At 33.9% G+C, this 21,854-nt stretch overlaps 4 long non-coding RNA genes across 4 annotated transcripts; all 4 read left to right on the top strand.

Annotated features, from left to right (window-relative positions):
* Window positions 1-1,878: 1,878 nt before the first annotated feature.
* Window positions 1,879-3,277, top strand: LOC117774491. The gene is made up of 3 exons (XR_004616092.1): window positions 1,879-2,150; window positions 2,901-2,964; window positions 3,181-3,277. It is a non-coding gene; the product is annotated as an uncharacterized LOC117774491 (long non-coding RNA).
* A 1,490-nt stretch (window positions 3,278-4,767) lies between these two features.
* LOC117774497 lies at window positions 4,768-6,167 on the top strand. The gene is made up of 3 exons (XR_004616094.1): window positions 4,768-5,039; window positions 5,791-5,854; window positions 6,071-6,167. It is a non-coding gene; the product is annotated as an uncharacterized LOC117774497 (long non-coding RNA).
* Window positions 6,168-16,269: 10,102 nt separating this feature from the next.
* On the top strand, window positions 16,270-17,663 carry LOC117774484. The gene is made up of 3 exons (XR_004616090.1): window positions 16,270-16,541; window positions 17,287-17,350; window positions 17,567-17,663. It is a non-coding gene; the product is annotated as an uncharacterized LOC117774484 (long non-coding RNA).
* A 1,485-nt stretch (window positions 17,664-19,148) lies between these two features.
* Window positions 19,149-20,546, top strand: LOC117774472. Its single transcript, XR_004616088.1, has 3 exons — window positions 19,149-19,420; window positions 20,170-20,233; window positions 20,450-20,546. It is a non-coding gene; the product is annotated as an uncharacterized LOC117774472 (long non-coding RNA).
* The last annotated feature ends 1,308 nt before the right edge of the window (window positions 20,547-21,854 follow it).

Genomic DNA, 21,854 nt, shown 5'->3' with positions numbered 1-21,854 from the left:
CAGTGTTGTGGAGCCAATTACCTACATACTTGATCATAAAAAAAACACTCCTTTCAGTATGTCCCACTGTTAAAATCGTTGCAGCAAATATTAAATTGCTAAGTCATTCTTGATAAGATTATTGGAAATCATAGAGGACAGCAGGACACTGAACTTGACCCTTCGTTTGAATTTAGGTCCCCTGAAGATGGTACAAAAGTAACTGAAAAGTAACTTAAAGTACGAAAGTAACTAAAAAGTAACTAAAAGTACAAAAGTAACTAAAAAGTAACTAAAACTACGAAAGTAATTAAAAAGTAATTTAAAGTACGAAAGTAACTAAAAAGTAACTAAAAGTTCAAAAGTAACTAAAAAGTAACTTAAAGTACGAAAGTAACTAAAAGTACAAAAGTAACTAAAAAGTAACTAACACTACGAAAGTAACTAAAAAGTAACTAAAAGTACAAAAGTAACTAAAAAGTAACTAAAACTACGAAAGTAACTAAGAAGTAACTAAAAGTACAAAAGTAACTCAAAAGTAACTTAAAGTACAAAAGTAACTCAAAAGTAACTTAAAGTACGAAAGTAACTAAAAAGTAACTAAAAGTTCAAAAGTAACTCAAAAGTTACTTAAAGTACGAAAGTAACTAAAAAGTAACTAAAAGTACGAAAGTAACTCAAAAGTAACTTAAAGTACGAAAGTAACTAAAAAGTAACTAAAAGTACGAAAGTAACTAAAAAGTAACTTAAAGTACGAAAGTAACTAAAAAGTAACTAAAAGTTCAAAAGTAACTAAAAAGTAACTTAAAGTACGAAAGTAACTAAAAAGTAACTAAAAGTACGAAAGTAACTAAAAAGTAACTTAAAGTACGAAAGTAACTAAAAAGTAACTAAAAGTACAAAAGTAACTAAAAAATAACTAAAACTACGAAAGTAACTAAAAAGTAACTAAAAGTACAAAAGTAACTAAAAAGTAACTAAAACTACGAAAGTAACTAAAAAGAAACTAAAGTACAAAAGTAACTCAAAAGTAACTTAAAGTACAAAAGTAACTCAAAAGTAACTTAAGGTACGAAAGTAACTAAAAAGTAACTAAAAGTTCAAAAGTAACTCAAAAGTAACTTAAAGTACGAAAGTAACTAAAAAGTAACTAAAAGTACGAAAGTAACTAAAAAGTAAGTTAAAGTACGAAAGTAACTAAAAAGTAACTAAAAGTACAAAAGTAACTAAAACTACGAAAGTAACTAAAAGTACAAAAGTAACTTAAAGTACGAAAGTAACTAAAACTACGAAAGTAACTAAAAGTACGAAAGTAACTAAAAAGTAACTTAAAGTACGAAAGTAACTAAAAAGTAACTAAAAGTACAAAAGTAACTAAAAAGTAACTAAAACTACGAAAGTAACTAAAAAGTAACTAAAAGTACAAAAGTAACTCGAAAGTAACTTAAATTACAAAAGTAACTCAAAAGTAACTTAAAGTACGAAAGTAACTAAAAAGTAACTAAAGTACAAAAGTAACTCAAAAGTAACTTAAAGTACAAAAGTAACTCAAAAGTAACTTAAAGTACGAAAGTAACTAAAAAGTAACTAAAAGTTCAAAAGTAACTAAAAAGTTACTTAAAGTACGAAAGTAACTAAAAAGTAACTAAAAGTATGAAAGTAACTAAAAAGTAACTTAAAGTACGAAAGTAACTAAAAAGTAACTAAAAGTACAAAAGTAACTCAAAAGTAACTTAAAGTACGAAAGTAACTAAAAAGTAACTAAAAGTACAAAAGTAACTCAAAAGTAACTTAAAGTACAAAAGTAACATAGCACCACCTACTGATTCGCCATGAAACAGGAAGTACTTTGTAAATCCACTCTGCATTATCCAACCGGCTCCGAACTACTGACCTACACTGAAAAAAGAGGAAAAGTGGGGTTTTTCAATTTACAAATAATTATTTAGTGTATAAGACATGATTAATTTATGTTCCTCATCTGAACATATATTAATCATGTAGAACTCATTTAATCTTGAGGGATGTCAAATATATAAGACTTAGTCATGTTATGAATTAGGGAAATAGTTATGTTTCTCTGAAACTCCACCCACTGAAAGCAGCAAGGGTCCGCCATCTTTTCACCTGTGTCGGGCGATTTGACGTGGATCTGAGGATCTCTCTACAAGGTAAAAGTTATTAAATCTTACCAAATGTTGGTCATAGTTGGAGTTAGTCACTGTAGACTAATTGTTTTCACGAAGCTGATGCTTTTATTTGCCAGTAATGTTGAGCAACATGTATGAATCCATGTTAATCTGTTAACATCGAGTGTTCTAAGGTTAGCTAACGTTAGCATTTACTGGCGTTAGCTAGGCTAATACCGTGACTGTCATATATGTGCGTTAATATTTCTCGAAATATGTGCATAAGTATATATATATATATGTGTGTTTTTATAGTGTGAACATGCATACAGCTTGTTAGTACAAACAACAGACTTTATAAACTTAGTAAATGTATGTAGAGCTGGAGGAGATGGTGTCGCTCCGTTTGGTTTGACGCTGTTGGCGCAGCGCACAGCGCGAATGACAGAGAAACAGAGGAGCAGAGCCGCTAAAAACTTAAAAATAAAAAATAAAAAAAACTTGTCACGGTCCAAACATGTATGGAAGACTCCAAATTAACACTGTAAGTGGACTTAGTGGAGCTGTGTATGGCTCCCTGGTGTCTACCGCGGACTTGGTGTCGCTGTGGCCGGGCTGTGTGCCTTCTCCCGGCTGTGGAGCGCTCCGTGATCTCTGCGTCAGTATTCAGGGTCTGTTGATGCTTATTTATTGCAAGTCATATCGTCATCGAGATATTAACAACGTTATCGCATCTTTGTGAAGCCCCAGTGTGAATAATAAAATAATTTAAAATATATTTTTCCTTGATAGGTAATTGGTGCAGAGACGGTTGACGGTTCCTTTAAGCATTGTCCCACAGGCTCTGTAGTAAATGGTGAGTATTCAAATGCTTTTATTGATTGAATGGACCTACAGTATGTAAACTTGATTTTGAAGACATTCAAAATACCTTGGTATGACAATGTTGCTGTCAATTTCTGAATATTAATCTGTCTGCTAACATTGCAGGAGTATACATGTTTTCTGATTTATTAGGTCAAATTAATGAGATAATGTGTATGTGTGTTTAATTTGTTGCCCCTCTCTCCAGTGAATGTGGCAGTGTAAGGGGTGTTCAGTTGCTGTTGCAAGTAGGTCTGCACTACTTAACCATTATAAGCTCAAACATCCACATTTTGGGCGCACCATTCGCTATCCTTGTACATATTCAAATTGTCCATGCACATTTAAGACTTGGAATGCTTTAATTGTACATCAGAGTAGAGTGCAGTCCACACAAGTTAGTCAGACTCAAAAGAATTATCTACTTTCAGCTGTCACGTTTGTAAATGCAAGAATTTATCTACTGAAAGGGAGTACTTTGTTCATATCAACACACATCTGAGGAGAAATGAAAATGTCTCTTGCATGTTTGTTGGTTGTAGTTTTCAAACCAGTATTTATGGAACCTTTAAGTCTCATAAGAGTCGCTGACACACACCTCACAATCTAACAGATTTTATACCTGGTATTGTGATAACAACTATATTAGCATCACCATCATTACATGATTCGTTTGCTGATTGCCAGGACGAGGAGTGTGTGGAAGAGGAAGTTGTTGGTACATCCCTAGATTGGAAAGGCCAACACAACTCACCCCCAACTATTGTTGAGCAGCAGCTTGCCGCAGCCTTGTTAAAGTTGGAGTATTTAGTGCATGTGGCCAGGTACAGCTATCGATGAATTTTTACAAGAACTTTACTACTTACTAAGCTCTGCATCAGTCCCACTATCCAGAGGTTTTGTAAGTGAGATCTTTGAGCGTCATAACCTCCAAGTGGATGACTCTGTAGTTACTGAAATCACCACAGCGGTTTGCTCATCTAACCCAGTTCGTAGAGCAATTGAAAAAGGTGGTCCTCTTAGCACTTCATATCAACGTAAACAATATTACAAGGAAAAATTCAGTGTTGTGGAGCCAATTACCTACATACTTGATCATAAAAAAAACACTCCTTTCAGTATGTCCCACTGTTAAAATCGTTGCAGCAAATATTAAATTGCTAAGTCATTCTTGATAAGATTATTGGAAAATCATAGAGGACAGCAGGACACTGAACTTGACCCTTCGTTTGAATTTAGGTCCCCTGAAGATGGTACAAAAGTAACTGAAAAGTAACTAAAGTACAAAAGTAACTAAAAAGTACTAATAAAAGTACGAAAGTAACTAAAAAGTAACTAAAAGTTCAAAAGTAACTAAAAAGTAACTAAAGTACGAAAGTAACTAAAAAGTAACTAAAAGTACAAAAGTAACTAAAAAGTAACTAAACTACGAAAGTAACTAAAAGTAACTAAAAGTACAAAAGTAACTCAAAAGTAACTTAAAGTACAAAAGTAACTAAAAAGTAACTTAAAGTACGAAAGTAACTAAAAAGTAACTAAAAGTCAAAAGTAACTCAAAAGTACTTAAAGTACGAAAGTAACTAAAAGTAACTAAAAGTACGAAAGTAACTAAAAAGTAACTTAAAGTACGAAAGTAACTAAAAAGTAACTTAAAGTACAAAAGTAACTAAAAAGTAACTTAAAGTACGAATATTTCCTCAGTGTCATAGCGCCACCTACTGATTCGCCATGAAACAGGAAGTACTTTGTAAATCCACTCTGCATTATCCAACCGGCTCCGAACTACTGACCTACACTGAAAAAAGAGGAAAAGTGGGGTTTTTCAATTTACAAATAATTATTTAGTGTATAAGACATGATTAATTTATGTTCCTCATCTGAACATATATTAATCATGTAGAACTCATTTAATCTTGAGGGATGTCAAATATATAAGACTTAGTCATGTTATGAATTAGGGAAATAGTTATGTTTCTCTGAAACTCCACCCACTGAAAGCAGCAAGGGTCCGCCATCTTTTCACCTGTGTCGGGCGATTTGACGTGGATCTGAGGATCTCTCTACAAGGTAAAAGTTATTAAATCTTACCAAATGTTGGTCATAGTTGGAGTTAGTCACTGTAGACTAATTGTTTTCACGAAGCTGATGCTTTTATTTGCCAGTAATGTTGAGCAACATGTATGAATCCATGTTAATCTGTTAACATCGAGTGTTCTAAGGTTAGCTAACGTTAGCATTTACTGGCGTTAGCTAGGCTAATACCGTGACTGTCATATATGTGCGTTAATATTTCTCGAAATATGTGCATAAGTATATATATATATATGTGTGTTTTTATAGTGTGAACATGCATACAGCTTGTTAGTACAAACAACAGACTTTATAAACTTAGTAAATGTATGTAGAGCCGGAGGAGATGGTGTCGCTCCGTTTGGTTTGACGCTGTTGGCGCAGCGCACAGCGCGAATGACAGAGAAACAGAGGAGCAGAGCCGCTAAAAAATTAAAAATTAAAAATTAAAAAAAATTGTCACGGTCCAAACATGTATGGAAGACTCCAAATTAACACTGTAAGTGGACTTAGTGGAGCTGTGTATGGCTCCCTGGTGTCTACCGCGGACTTGGTGTCGCTGTGGCCCGGGCTGTGCGCCTTCTCCCGGCTGTGGAGCGCTCCGTGATCTCTGCGTCAGTATTCAGGGTCTGTTGATGCTTATTTATTGCAAGTCATATCGTCATCGAGATATTAACAACGTTATCGCATCTTTGTGAAGCCCCAGTGTGAATAATAAAATAATTTAAAATATATTTTTCCTTGATAGGTAATTGGTGCAGAGACGGTTGACGGTTCCTTTAAGCATTGTCCCACAGGCTCTGTAGTAAATGGTGAGTATTCAAATGCTTTTATTGATTGAATGGACCTACAGTATGTAAACTTGATTTTGAAGACATTCAAAATACCTTGGTATGACAATGTTGCTGTCAATTTCTGAATATTAATCTGTCTGCTAACATTGCAGGAGTATACATGTTTTCTGATTTATTAGGTCAAATTAATGAGATAATGTGTATGTGTGTTTAATTTGTTGCCCCTCTCTCCAGTGAATGTGGCAGTGTAAGGGGTGTTCAGTTGCTGTTGCAAGTAGGTCTGCACTACTTAACCATTATAAGCTCAAACATCCACATTTTGGGCGCACCATTCGCTATCCTTGTACATATTCAAATTGTCCATGCACATTTAAGACTTTAATTGTACATCAGAGTAGAGTGCAGTCCACACAAGTTAGTCAGACTCAAAAAGAATTATCTACTTTCAGCTGTCACGTTTGTAAATGCAAGAATTTATCTAATGAAAGGGAGTACTTTGTTCATATCAACACACATCTGAGGAGAAATGAAAATGTCTCTTGCATGTTTGTTGGTTGTAGTTTTCAAACCAGTATTTATGGAACCTTTAAGTCTCATAAGAGTCGCTGACACACACCTCACAATCTAACAGATTTTATACCTGGTATTGTGATAACAACTATATTAGCATCACCATCATTACATGATTCGTTTGCTGATTGCCAGGACGAGGAGTGTGTGGAAGAGGAAGTTGTTGGTACATCCCTAGATTGGAAAGGCCAACACAACTCACCCCCAACTATTGTTGAGCAGCAGCTTGCCGCAGCCTTGTTAAAGTTGGAGTATTTAGTGCATGTGCCAGGTACAGCTATCGATGAATTTTTACAAGAACTTTACTACTTACTAAGCTCTGCATCAGTCCCACTATCCAGAGGTTTTGTAAGTGAGATCTTTGAGCGTCATAACCTCCAAGTTGATGACTCTGTAGTTACTGAAATCACCACAGCGGTTTGCTCATCTAACCCAGTTCGTAGAGCAATTGAAAAAGGTGGTCCTCTTAGCACTTCATATCAACGTAAACAATATTACAAGGAAAAATTCAGTGTTGTGGAGCCAATTACCTACATACTTGATCATAAAAAAAACACTCCTTTCAGTATGTCCCACTGTTAAAATCGTTGCAGCAAATATTAAATTGCTAAGTCATTCTTGATAAGATTATTGAAAATCATAGAGGACAGCAGGACACTGAACTTGACCCTTCGTTTGAATTTAGGTCCCCTGAAGATGGTACAAAAGTAACTGAAAAGTAACTAAAAGTACAAAAGTAACTAAAAAGTTACTAAAACTACGAAAGTAACTAAAAAGTAACTAAAAGTTCAAAAGTAACTAAAAAGTAACTTAAAGTACGAAAGTAACTAAAAAGTAACTAAAAGTACAAAAGTAACTAAAAAGTAACTAACACTACGAAAGTAACTAAAAAGTAACTAAAAGTACAAAAGTAACTCAAAAGTAACTTAAAGTACAAAAGTAACTCAAAAGTAACTTAAAGTACGAAAGTAACTAAAAAGTAACTAAAAGTTCAAAAGTAACTCAAAAGTTACTTAAAGTACGAAAGTAACTAAAAAGTAACTAAAAGTACGAAAGTAACTAAAAAGTAACTTAAAGTACGAAAGTAACTAAAAAGTAACTTAAAGTACAAAAGTAACTAAAAAGTAACTTAAAGTACGAATATTTCCTCAGTGTCATAGCGCCACCTACTGATTCGCCATGAAACAGGAAGTACTTTGTAAATCCACTCTGCATTATCCAACCGGCTCCGAACTACTGACCTACACTGAAAAAGAGGAAAAGTGGGGTTTTTCAATTTACAAATAATTATTTAGTGTATAAGACATGATTAATTTATGTTCCTCATCTGAACATATATTAATCATGTAGAACTCATTTAATCTTGAGGGATGTCAAATATATAAGACTTAGTCATGTTATGAATTAGGGAAATAGTTATGTTTCTCTGAAACTCCACCCACTGAAAGCAGCAAGGGTCCGCCATCTTTTCACCTGTGTCGGGCGATTTGACGTGGATCTGAGGATCTCTCTACAAGGTAAAAGTTATTAAATCTTACCAAATGTTGGTCATAGTTGGAGTTAGTCACTGTAGACTAATTGTTTTCACGAAGCTGATGCTTTTATTTGCCAGTAATGTTGAGCAACATGTATGAATCCATGTTAATCTGTTAACATCGAGTGTTCTAAGGTTAGCTAACGTTAGCATTTACTGGCGTTAGCTAGGCTAATACCGTGACTGTCATATATGTGCGTTAATATTTCTCGAAATATGTGCATAAGTATATATATATATATGTGTGTTTTTATAGTGTGAACATGCATACAGCTTGTTAGTACAAACAACAGACTTTATAAACTTAGTAAATGTATGTAGAGCCGGAGGAGATGGTGTCGCTCCGTTTGGTTTGACGCTGTTGGCGCAGCGCACAGCGTGAATGACAGAGAAACAGAGGAGCAGAGCCGCTAAAAACTTAAAAATTAAAAATTAAAAAAAATTGTCACGGTCCAAACATGTATGGAAGACTCCAAATTAACACTGTAAGTGGACTTAGTGGAGCTGTGTATGGCTCCCTGGTGTCTACCGCGGACTTGGTGTCGCTGTGGCCGGGCTGTGCGCCTTCTCCCGGCTGTGGAGCGCTCCGTGATCTCTGCGTCAGTATTCAGGGTCTGTTGATGCTTATTTATTGCAAGTCATATCGTCATCGAGATATTAACAACGTTATCGCATCTTTGTGAAGCCCCAGTGTGAATAATAAAATAATTTAAAATATATTTTTCCTTGATAGGTAATTGGTGCAGACGGTTGACGGTTCCTTTAAGCATTGTCCCACAGGCTCTGTAGTAAATGGTGAGTATTCAAATGCTTTTATTGATTGAATGGACCTACAGTATGTAAACTTGATTTTGAAGACATTCAAAATACCTTGGTATGACAATGTTGCTGTCAATTTCTGAATATTAATCTGTCTGCTAACATTGCAGGAGTATACATGTTTTCTGATTTATTAGGTCAAATTAATGAGATAATGTGTATGTGTGTTTAATTTGTTGCCCCTCTCTCCAGTGAATGTGGCAGTGTAAGGGGTGTTCAGTTGCTGTTGCAAGTAGGTCTGCACTACTTAACCATTATAAGCTCAAACATCCACATTTTGGGCGCACCATTCGCTATCCTTGTACATATTCAAATTGTCCATGCACATTTAAGACTTTAATTGTACATCAGAGTAGAGTGCAGTCCACACAAGTTAGTCAGACTCAAAAAGAATTATCTACTTTCAGCTGTCACGTTTGTAAATGCAAGAATTTATCTAATGAAAGGGAGTACTTTGTTCATATCAACACACATCTGAGGAGAAATGAAAATGTCTCTTGCATGTTTGTTGGTTGTAGTTTTCAAACCAGTATTTATGGAACCTTTAAGTCTCATAAGAGTCGCTGACACACACCTCACAATCTAACAGATTTTATACCTGGTATTGTGATAACAACTATATTAGCATCACCATCATTACATGATTCGTTTGCTGATTGCCAGGACGAGGAGTGTGTGGAAGAGGAAGTTGTTGGTACATCCCTAGATTGGAAAGGCCAACACAACTCACCCCCAACTATTGTTGAGCAGCAGCTTGCCGCAGCCTTGTTAAAGTTGGAGTATTTAGTGCATGTGCCAGGTACAGCTATCGATGAATTTTTACAAGAACTTTACTACTTACTAAGCTCTGCATCAGTCCCACTATCCAGAGGTTTTGTAAGTGAGATCTTTGAGCGTCATAACCTCCAAGTGGATGACTCTGTAGTTACTGAAATCACCACAGCGGTTTGCTCATCTAACCCAGTTCGTAGAGCAATTGAAAAAGGTGGTCCTCTTAGCACTTCATATCAACGTAAACAATATTACAAGGAAAAATTCAGTGTTGTGGAGCCAATTACCTACATACTTGATCATAAAAAAAACACTCCTTTCAGTATGTCCCACTGTTAAAATCGTTGCAGCAAATATTAAATTGCTAAGTCATTCTTGATAAGATTATTGAAAATCATAGAGGACAGCAGGACACTGAACTTGACCCTTCGTTTGAATTTAGGTCCCCTGAAGATGGTACAAAAGTAACTGAAAAGTAACTAAAAGTACAAAAGTAACTAAAAAGTAACTAAAACTACGAAAGTAACTAAAAAGTAACTAAAAGTTCAAAAGTAACTAAAAAGTAACTTAAAGTACGAAAGTAACTAAAAAGTAACTAAAAGTACAAAAGTAACTAAAAAGTAACTAACACTACGAAAGTAACTAAAGAGTAACTAAAAGTACAAAAGTAACTCAAAAGTAACTAAAACTACGAAAGTAATTAAAAAGTAATTTAAAGTACGAAAGTAACTAAAAAGTAACTAAAAGTTCAAAAGTAACTAAAAAGTAACTTAAAGTACGAAAGTAACTAAAAAGTAACTAAAAGTACAAAAGTAACTAAAAAGTAACTAACACTACGAAAGTAACTAAAAAGTAACTAAAAGTACAAAAGTAACTAAAAAGTAACTAAAACTACGAAAGTAACTAAGAAGTAACTAAAAGTACAAAAGTAACTCAAAAGTAACTTAAAGTACGAAAGTAACTAAAAAGTAACTAAAAGTTCAAAAGTAACTCAAAAGTTACTTAAAGTACGAAAGTAAATAAAAAGTAACTAAAAGTACAAAAGTAACTAAAAAGTAACTAAAACTACGAAAGTAACTAAGAAGTAACTAAAAGTACAAAAGTAACTCAAAAGTAACTTAAAGTACAAAAGTAACTCAAAAGTAACTTAAAGTACGAAAGTAACTAAAAAGTAACTAAAAGTTCAAAAGTAACTAAAAAGTAACTTAAAGTACGAAAGTAACTAAAAAGTAACTTAAAGTACAAAAGTAACTCAAAAGTAACTTAAAGTACGAAAGTAACTAAAAAGTAACTAAAAGTTCAAAAGTAACTAAAAAGTAACTTAAAGTACGAAAGTAACTAAAAAGTAACTAAAAGTTCAAAAGTAACTAAAAAGTAACTTAAAGTACGAAAGTAACTAAAAAGTAACTAAAAGTACAAAAGTAACTTAAAGTACGAAAGTAACTAAAAAGTAACTAAAAGTACGAAAATAACTAAAAAGTAACTTAAAGTACGAAAGTAACTAAAAAGTAACTTAAAGTACGAAAGTAACTAAAAAGTAACTAAAAGTTCAAAAGTAACTAAAAAGTAACTTAAACTACGAAAGTAACTAAAAAGTAACTTAAAGTACGAAAGTAACTAAAAAGTAACTAAAAGTTCAAAAGTAACTGAAAAGTAACTTAAAGTACGAAAGTAACTAAAAAGTAACTAAAAGTACAAAAGTAACTAAAAAGTAACTTAAACTGCGAAAGTAACTAAAAAGTAACTTAAAGTACGAAAGTAACTAAAAAGTAACTAAAAGTTCAAAAGTAACTAAAAAGTAACTTAAAGTACGAAAGTAACTAAAAAGTAACTAAAAGTACAAAAGTAACTAAAAAGTTACTAAAACTACGAAAGTAACTAAAAAGTAACTAAAAGTACAAAAGTAACTAAAAGTACAAAAGTAACTCAAAAGTAACTTAAAGTACGAAAGTAACTCAAAAGTAACTAAAAGTTCAAAAGTAACTAAAAAGTAACTAAAAGTACGAAAGTAACTAAAAAGTAACTAAAAGTACAAAAGTAACTAAAAAGTAACTTAAAGTACGAAAGTAACTAAAAAGTAACTAAAAGTACAAAAGTAACTAAAAAGTAACTAACACTACGAAAGTAACTAAAAAGTAACTAAAAGTACAAAAGTAACTAAAAAGTAACTAAAACTACGAAAGTAACTAAGAAGTAACTAAAAGTACAAAAGTAACTCAAAAGTAACTTAAAGTACGAAAGTAACTAAAAAGTAACTAAAAGTTCAAAAGTAACTCAAAAGTTACTTAAAGTACGAAAGTAACTAAAAAGTAACTTAAATTACGAAAGTAACTAAAAAGTAAGTTAAAGTACAAAAGTAACTCAAAAGTAACTTAAAGTACAAAAGTAACTAAAAAGTAACTTAAAGTACGAATATTTCCTCAGTGTCATAGCGCCACCTACTGATTCGCCATGAAACAGGAAGTACTTTGTAAATCCACTCTGCATTATCCAACCGGCTCCGAACTACTGACCTACACTGAAAAAAGAGGAAAAGTGGGGTTTTTCAATTTACAAATAATTATTTAGTGTATAAGACATGATTAATTTATGTTCCTCATCTGAACATATATTAATCATGTAGAACTCATTTAATCTTGAGGGATGTCAAATATATAAGACTTAGTCATGTTATGAATTAGGGAAATAGTTATGTTTCTCTGAAACTCCACCCACTGAAAGCAGCAAGGGTCCGCCATCTTTTCACCTGTGTCGGGCGATTTGACGTGGATCTGAGGATCTCTCTACAAGGTAAAAGTTATTAAATCTTACCAAATGTTGGTCATAGTTGGAGTTAGTCACTGTAGACTAATTGTTTTCACGAAGCTGATGCTTTTATTTGCCAGTAATGTTGAGCAACATGTATGAATCCATGTTAATCTGTTAACATCGAGTGTTCTAAGGTTAGCTAACGTTAGCATTTACTGGTGTTAGCTAGGCTAATACCGTGACTGTCATATATGTGCGTTAATATTTCTCGAAATATGTGCATAAGTATATATATATATATGTGTGTTTTTATAGTGTGAACATGCATACAGCTTGTTAGTACAAACAACAGACTTTATAAACTTAGTAAATGTATGTAGAGCCGGAGGAGATGGTGTCGCTCCGTTTGGTTTGACGCTGTTGGCGCAGCGCACAGCGTGAATGACAGAGAAACAGAGGAGCAGAGCCGCTAAAAACTTAAAAATTAAAAATTAAAAAAAATTGTCACGGTCCAAACATGTATGGAAGACTCCAAATTAACACTGTAAGTGGACTTAGTGGAGCTGTGTATGGCTCCCTGGTGTCTACCGCGGACTTGGTGTCGCTGTGGCCGGGCTGTGCGCCTTCTCCCGGCTGTGGAGCGCTCCGTGATCTCTGCGTCAGTATTCAGGGTCTGTTGATGCTTATTTATTGCAAGTCATATCGTCATCGAGATATTAACAACGTTATCGCATCTTTGTGAAGCCCCAGTGTGAATAATAAAATAATTTAAAATATATTTTTCCTTGATAGGTAATTGGTGCAGACGGTTGACGGTTCCTTTAAGCATTGTCCCACAGGCTCTGTAGTAAATGGTGAGTATTCAAATGCTTTTATTGATTGAATGGACCTACAGTATGTAAACTTGATTTTGAAGACATTCAAAATACCTTGGTATGACAATGTTGCTGTCAATTTCTGAATATTAATCTGTCTGCTAACATTGCAGGAGTATACATGTTTTCTGATTTATTAGGTCAAATTAATGAGATAATGTGTATGTGTGTTTAATTTGTTGCCCCTCTCTCCAGTGAATGTGGCAGTGTAAGGGGTGTTCAGTTGCTGTTGCAAGTAGGTCTGCACTACTTAACCATTATAAGCTCAAACATCCACATTTTGGGCGCACCATTCGCTATCCTTGTACATATTCAAATTGTCCATGCACATTTAAGACTTGGAATGCTTTAATTGTACATCAAAGTAGAGTGCAGTCCACACAAGTTAGTCAGACTCAAAAAGAATTATCTACTTTCAGCTGTCACGTTTGTAAATGCAAGAATTTATCTAATGAAAGGGAGTACTTTGTTCATATCAACACACATCTGAGGAGAAATGAAAATGTCTCTTGCATGTTTGTTGGTTGTAGTTTTCAAACCAGTATTTATGGAACCTTTAAGTCTCATAAGAGTCGCTGACACACACCTCACAATCTAACAGATTTTATACCTGGTATTGTGATAACAACTATATTAGCATCACCATCATTACATGATTCGTTTGCTGATTGCCAGGACGAGGAGTGTGTGGAAGAGGAAGTTGTTGGTACATCCCTAGATTGGAAAGGCCAACACAACTCACCCCCAACTATTGTTGAGCAGCAGCTTGCCGCAGCCTTGTTAAAGTTGGAGTATTTAGTGCATGTGGCAGGTACAGCTATCGATGAATTTTTACAAGAACTTTACTACTTACTAAGCTCTGCATCAGTCCCACTATCCAGAGGTTTTGTAAGTGAGATCTTTGAGCGTCATAACCTCCAAGTGGATGACTCTGTAGTTACTGAAATCACCACAGCGGTTTGCTCATCTAACCCAGTTCGTAGAGCAATTGAAAAAGGTGGTCCTCTTAGCACTTCATATCAACGTAAACAATATTACAAGGAAAAATTCAGTGTTGTGGAGCCAATTACCTACATACTTGATCATAAAAAAAACACTCCTTTCAGTATGTCCCACTGTTAAAATCGTTGCAGCAAATATTAAATTGCTAAGTCATTCTTGATAAGATTATTGAAAATCATAGAGGACAGCAGGACACTGAACTTGACCCTTCGTTTGAATTTAGGTCCCCTGAAGATGGTACAAAAGTAACTGAAAAGTAACTAAAAGTACAAAAGTAACTAAAAAGTAACTAAAACTACGAAAGTAACTAAAAAGTAACTAAAAGTTCAAAAGTAACTAAAAAGTAACTTAAAGTACGAAAGTAACTAAAAAGTAACTAAAAGTACAAAAGTAACTAAAAAGTAACTAACACTACGAAAGTAACTAAAAAGTAACTAAAAGTACAAAAGTAACTCAAAAGTAACTAAAACTACGAAAGTAATTAAAAAGTAATTTAAAGTACGAAAGTAACTAAAAAGTAACTAAAAGTTCAAAAGTAACTAAAAAGTAACTTAAAGTACGAAAGTAACTAAAAAGTAACTAAAAGTACAAAAGTAACTAAAAAGTAACTAACACTACGAAAGTAACTAAAAAGTAACTAAAAGTACAAAAGTAACTAAAAAGTAACTAAAACTACGAAAGTAACTAAGAAGTAACTAAAAGTACAAAAGTAACTCAAAAGTAACTTAAAGTACGAAAGTAACTAAAAAGTAACTAAAAGTTCAAAAGTAACTCAAAAGTTACTTAAAGTACGAAAGTAAATAAAAAGTAACTAAAAGTACAAAAGTAACTAAAAAGTAACTAAAACTACGAAAGTAACTAAGAAGTAACTAAAAGTACAAAAGTAACTCAAAAGTAACTTAAAGTACAAAAGTAACTCAAAAGTAACTTAAAGTACGAAAGTAACTAAAAAGTAACTAAAAGTTCAAAAGTAACTAAAAAGTAACTTAAAGTACGAAAGTAACTAAAAAGTAACTAAAAGTTCAAAAGTAACTAAAAAGTAACTTAAAGTACGAAAGTAACTAAAAAGTAACTAAAAGTACAAAAGTAACTTAAAGTACGAAAGTAACTAAAAAGTAACTAAAAGTACGAAAGTAACTAAAAAGTAACTTAAAGTACGAAAGTAACTAAAAAGTAACTTAAAGTACGAAAGTAACTAAAAAGTAACTAAAAGTTCAAAAGTAACTGAAAAGTAACTTAAAGTACGAAAGTAACTAAAAAGTAACTAAAAGTACAAAAGTAACTAAAAAGTAACATAAACTGCGAAAGTAACTAAAAAGTAACTTAAAGTACGAAAGTAACTAAAAAGTAACTAAAAGTTCAAAAGTAACTAAAAAGTAACTTAAAGTACGAAAGTAACTAAAAAGTAACTAAAAGTACAAAAGTAACTAAAAAGTTACTAAAACTACGAAAGTAACTAAAAAGTAACTAAAAGTACAAAAGTAACTAAAAGTACAAAAGTAACTCAAAAGTAACTTAAAGTACAAAAGTAACTCAAAAGTAACTTAAAGTACGAAAGTAACTCAAAAGTAACTAAAAGTTCAAAAGTAACTAAAAAGTAACTAAAAGTACGAAAGTAACTAAAAAGTAACTAAAAGTACAAAAGTAACTAAAAAGTAACTTAAAGTACGAAAGTAACTAAAAGTACAAAAGTAACTAAAAAGTAACTAACACTACGAAAGTAACTAAAAAGTAACTAAAAGTACAAAAGTAACTAAAAAGTAACTAAAACTACGAAAGTAACTAAGAAGTAACTAAAAGTACAAAAGTAACTAAAAAGTAACTTAAAGTACGAAAGTAACTAAAAAGTAACTAAAAGTTCAAAAGTAACTCAAAAGTTACTTAAAGTACGAAAGTAACTAAAAAGTAACTTAAAGTACGAAAGTAACTAAAAAGTAAGTTAAAGTACAAAAGTAACTCAAAAGTAACTTAAAGTACAAAAGTAACTAAAAAGTAACTTAAAGTACGAATATTTCCTCAGTGTCATAGCGCCACCTACTGATTCGCCATGAAACAGGAAGTACTTTGTAAATCCACTCTGCATTATCCAACCGGCTCCGAACTACTGACCTACACTGAAAAAAGAGGAAAAGTGGGGTTTTTCAATTTACAAATAATTATTTAGTGTATAAGACATGATTAATTTATGTTCCTCATCTGAACATATATTAATCATGTAGAACTCATTTAATCTTGAGGGATGTCAAATATATAAGACTTAGTCATGTTATGAATTAGGGAAATAGTTATGTTTCTCTGAAACTCCACCCACTGAAAGCAGCAAGGGTCCGCCATCTTTTCACCTGTGTCGGGCGATTTGACGTGGATCTGAGGATCTCTCTACAAGGTAAAAGTTATTAAATCTTACCAAATGTTGGTCATAGTTGGAGTTAGTCACTGTAGACTAATTGTTTTCACGAAGCTGATGCTTTTATTTGCCAGTAATGTTGAGCAACATGTATGAATCCATGTTAATCTGTTAACATCGAGTGTTCTAAGGTTAGCTAACGTTAGCATTTACTGGCGTTAGCTAGGCTAATACCGTGACTGTCATATATGTGCGTTAATATTTCTCGAAATATGTGCATAAGTATATATATGTGTGTTTTTATAGTGTGAACATGCATACAGCTTGTTAGTACAAACAACAGACTTTATAAACTTAGTAAATGTATGTAGAGCCGGAGGAGATGGTGTCGCTCCGTTTGGTTTGACGCTGTTGGCGCAGCGCACAGCGCGAATGACAGAGAAACAGAGGAGCAGAGCCGCTAAAAACTTAAAAATTAAAAATTAAAAAAAATTGTCACGGTCCAAACATGTATGGAAGACTCCAAATTAACACTGTAAGTGGACTTAGTGGAGCTGTGTATGGCTCCCTGGTGTCTACCGCGGACTTGGTGTCGCTGTGGCCCGGGCTGTGCGCCTTCTCCCGGCTGTGGAGCGCTCCGTGATCTCTGCGTCAGTATTCAGGGTCTGTTGATGCTTATTTATTGCAAGTCATATCGTCATCGAGATATTAACAACGTTATCGCATCTTTGTGAAGCCCCAGTGTGAATAATAAAATAATTTAAAATATATTTTTCCTTGATAGGTAATTGGTGCAGAGACGGTTGACGGTTCCTTTAAGCATTGTCCCACAGGCTCTGTAGTAAATGGTGAGTATTCAAATGCTTTTATTGATTGAATGGACCTACAGTATGTAAACTTGATTTTGAAGACATTCAAAATACCTTGGTATGACAATGTTGCTGTCAATTTCTGAATATTAATCTGTCTGCTAACATTGCAGGAGTATACATGTTTTCTGATTTATTAGGTCAAATTAATGAGATAATGTGTATGTGTGTTTAATTTGTTGCCCCTCTCTCCAGTGAATGTGGCAGTGTAAGGGGTGTTCAGTTGCTGTTGCAAGTAGGTCTGCACTACTTAACCATTATAAGCTCAAACATCCACATTTTGGGCGCACCATTCGCTATCCTTGTACATATTCAAATTGTCCATGCACATTTAAGACTTTAATTGTACATCAGAGTAGAGTGCAGACCACACAAGTTAGTCAGACTCAAAAAGAATTATCTACTTTCAGCTGTCACGTTTGTAAATGCAAGAATTTATCTACTGAAAGGGAGTACTTTGTTCATATCAACACACATCTGAGGAGAAATGAAAATGTCTCTTGCATGTTTGTTGGTTGTAGTTTTCAAACCAGTATTTATGGAACCTTTAAGTCTCATAAGAGTCGCTGACACACACCTCACAATCTAACAGATTTTATACCTGGTATTGTGATAACAACTATATTAGCATCACCATCATTACATGATTCGTTTGCTGATTGCCAGGACGAGGAGTGTGTGGAAGAGGAAGTTGTTGGTACATCCCTAGATTGGAAAGGCCAACACAACTCACCCCCAACTATTGTTGAGCAGCAGCTTGCCGCAGCCTTGTTAAAGTTGGAGTATTTAGTGCATGTGCCAGGTACAGCTATCGATGAATTTTTACAAGAACTTTACTACTTACTAAGCTCTGCATCAGTCCCACTATCCAGAGGTTTTGTAAGTGAGATCTTTGAGCGTCATAACCTCCAAGTTGATGACTCTGTAGTTACTGAAATCACCACAGCGGTTTGCTCATCTAACCCAGTTCGTAGAGCAATTGAAAAAGGTGGTCCTCTTAGCACTTCATATCAACGTAAACAATATTACAAGGAAAAATTCAGTGTTGTGGAGCCAATTACCTACATACTTGATCATAAAAAAAACACTCCTTTCAGTATGTCCCACTGTTAAAATCGTTGCAGCAAATATTAAATTGCTAAGTCATTCTTGATAAGATTATTGAAAATCATAGAGGACAGCAGGACACTGAACTTGACCCTTCGTTTGAATTTAGGTCCCCTGAAGATGGTACAAAAGTAACTGAAAAGTAACTAAAAGTACAAAAGTAACTAAAAAGTTACTAAAACTACGAAAGTAACTAAAAAGTAACTAAAAGTTCAAAAGTAACTAAAAAGTAACTTAAAGTACGAAAGTAACTAAAAAGTAACTAAAAGTACAAAAGTAACTAAAAAGTAACTAACACTACGAAAGTAACTAAAAAGTAACTAAAAGTACAAAAGTAACTCAAAAGTAACTTAAAGTACAAAAGTAACTCAAAAGTAACTTAAAGTACGAAAGTAACTAAAAAGTAACTAAAAGTTCAAAAGTAACTCAAAAGTTACTTAAAGTACGAAAGTAACTAAAAAGTAACTAAAAGTACGAAAGTAACTAAAAAGTAACTTAAAGTACGAAAGTAACTAAAAAGTAACTTAAAGTACAAAAGTAACTAAAAAGTAACTTAAAGTACGAATATTTCCTCAGTGTCATAGCGCCACCTACTGATTCGCCATGAAACAGGAAGTACTTTGTAAATCCACTCTGCATTATCCAACCGGCTCCGAACTACTGACCTACACTGAAAAAAGAGGAAAAGTGGGGTTTTTCAATTTACAAATAATTATTTAGTGTATAAGACATGATTAATTTATGTTCCTCATCTGAACATATATTAATCATGTAGAACTCATTTAATCTTGAGGGATGTCAAATATATAAGACTTAGTCATGTTATGAATTAGGGAAATAGTTATGTTTCTCTGAAACTCCACCCACTGAAAGCAGCAAGGGTCCGCCATCTTTTCACCTGTGTCGGGCGATTTGACGTGGATCTGAGGATCTCTCTACAAGGTAAAAGTTATTAAATCTTACCAAATGTTGGTCATAGTTGGAGTTAGTCACTGTAGACTAATTGTTTTCACGAAGCTGATGCTTTTATTTGCCAGTAATGTTGAGCAACATGTATGAATCCATGTTAATCTGTTAACATCGAGTGTTCTAAGGTTAGCTAACGTTAGCATTTACTGGCGTTAGCTAGGCTAATACCGTGACTGTCATATATGTGCGTTAATATTTCTCGAAATATGTGCATAAGTATATATATATATATGTGTGTTTTTATAGTGTGAACATGCATACAGCTTGTTAGTACAAACAACAGACTTTATAAACTTAGTAAATGTATGTAGAGCCGGAGGAGATGGTGTCGCTCCGTTTGGTTTGACGCTGTTGGCGCAGCGCACAGCGTGAATGACAGAGAAACAGAGGAGCAGAGCCGCTAAAAACTTAAAAATTAAAAATTAAAAAAATTGTCACGGTCCAAACATGTATGGAAGACTCCAAATTAACACTGTAAGTGGACTTAGTGGAGCTGTGTATGGCTCCCTGGTGTCTACCGCGGACTTGGTGTCGCTGTGGCCGGGCTGTGCGCCTTCTCCCGGCTGTGGAGCGCTCCGTGATCTCTGCGTCAGTATTCAGGGTCTGTTGATGCTTATTTATTGCAAGTCATATCGTCATCGAGATATTAACAACGTTATCGCATCTTTGTGAAGCCCCAGTGTGAATAATAAAATAATTTAAAATATATTTTTCCTTGATAGGTAATTGGTGCAGAGACGGTTGACGGTTCCTTTAAGCATTGTCCCACAGGCTCTGTAGTAAATGGTGAGTATTCAAATGCTTTTATTGATTGAATGGACCTACAGTATGTAAACTTGATTTTGAAGACATTCAAAATACCTTGGTATGACAATGTTGCTGTCAATTTCTGAATATTAATCTGTCTGCTAACATTGCAGGAGTATACATGTTTTCTGATTTATTAGGTCAAATTAATGAGATAATGTGTATGTGTGTTTAATTTGTTGCCCCTCTCTCCAGTGAATGTGGCAGTGTAAGGGGTGTTCAGTTGCTGTTGCAAGTAGGTCTGCACTACTTAACCATTATAAGCTCAAACATCCACATTTTGGGCGCACCATTCGCTATCCTTGTACATATTCAAATTGTCCATGCACATTTAAGACTTGGAATGCTTTAATTGTACATCAGAGTAGAGTGCAGTCCACACAAGTTAGTCAGACTCAAAAAGAATTATCTACTTTCAGCTGTCACGTTTGTAAATGCAAGAATTTATCTACTGAAAGGGAGTACTTTGTTCATATCAACACACATCTGAGGAGAAATGAAAATGTCTCTTGCATGTTTGTTGGTTGTAGTTTTCAAACCAGTATTTATGGAACCTTTAAGTCTCATAAGAGTCGCTGACACACACCTCACAATCTAACAGATTTTATACCTGGTATTGTGATAACAACTATATTAGCATCACCATCATTACATGATTCGTTTGCTGATTGCCAGGACGAGGAGTGTGTGGAAGAGGAAGTTGTTGGTACATCCCTAGATTGGAAAGGCCAACACAACTCACCCCCAACTATTGTTGAGCAGCAGCTTGCCGCAGCCTTGTTAAAGTTGGAGTATTTAGTGCATGTGCCAGGTACAGCTATCGATGAATTTTTACAAGAACTTTACTACTTACTAAGCTCTGCATCAGTCCCACTATCCAGAGGTTTTGTAAGTGAGATCTTTGAGCGTCATAACCTCCAAGTTGATGACTCTGTAGTTACTGAAATCACCACAGCGGTTTGCTCATCTAACCCAGTTCGTAGAGCAATTGAAAAAGGTGGTCCTCTTAGCACTTCATATCAACGTAAACAATATTACAAGGAAAAATTCAGTGTTGTGGAGCCAATTACCTACATACTTGATCATAAAAAAAACACTCCTTTCAGTATGTCCCACTGTTAAAATCGTTGCAGCAAATATTAAATTGCTAAGTCATTCTTGATAAGATTATTGGAAATCATAGAGGACAGCAGGACACTGAACTTGACCCTTCGTTTGAATTTAGGTCCCCTGAAGATGGTACAAAAGTAACTGAAAAGTAACTTAAAGTACGAAAGTAACTAAAAAGTAACTAAAAGTACAAAAGTAACTAAAAAGTAACTAAAACTACGAAAGTAATTAAAAAGTAATTTAAAGTACGAAAGTAACTAAAAAGTAACTAAAAGTTCAAAAGTAACTAAAAAGTAACTTAAAGTACGAAAGTAACTAAAAGTACAAAAGTAACTAAAAAGTAACTAACACTACGAAAGTAACTAAAAAGTAGCTAAAAGTACAAAAGTAACTAAAAAGTAACTAAAACTACGAAAGTAACTAAGAAGTAACTAAAAGTACAAAAGTAACTCAAAAGTAACTTAAAGTACAAAAGTAACTCAAAAGTAAC

This window comes from Hippoglossus hippoglossus, chromosome 14, assembly GCF_009819705.1.
Source record: "Hippoglossus hippoglossus isolate fHipHip1 chromosome 14, fHipHip1.pri, whole genome shotgun sequence".
Taxonomy (NCBI): Eukaryota; Metazoa; Chordata; class Actinopteri; order Pleuronectiformes; family Pleuronectidae; genus Hippoglossus; species Hippoglossus hippoglossus.
The sequence above is the reverse complement of the archived record's forward strand: the minus strand, read 5'-3'. Positions and strand labels throughout refer to the sequence as shown.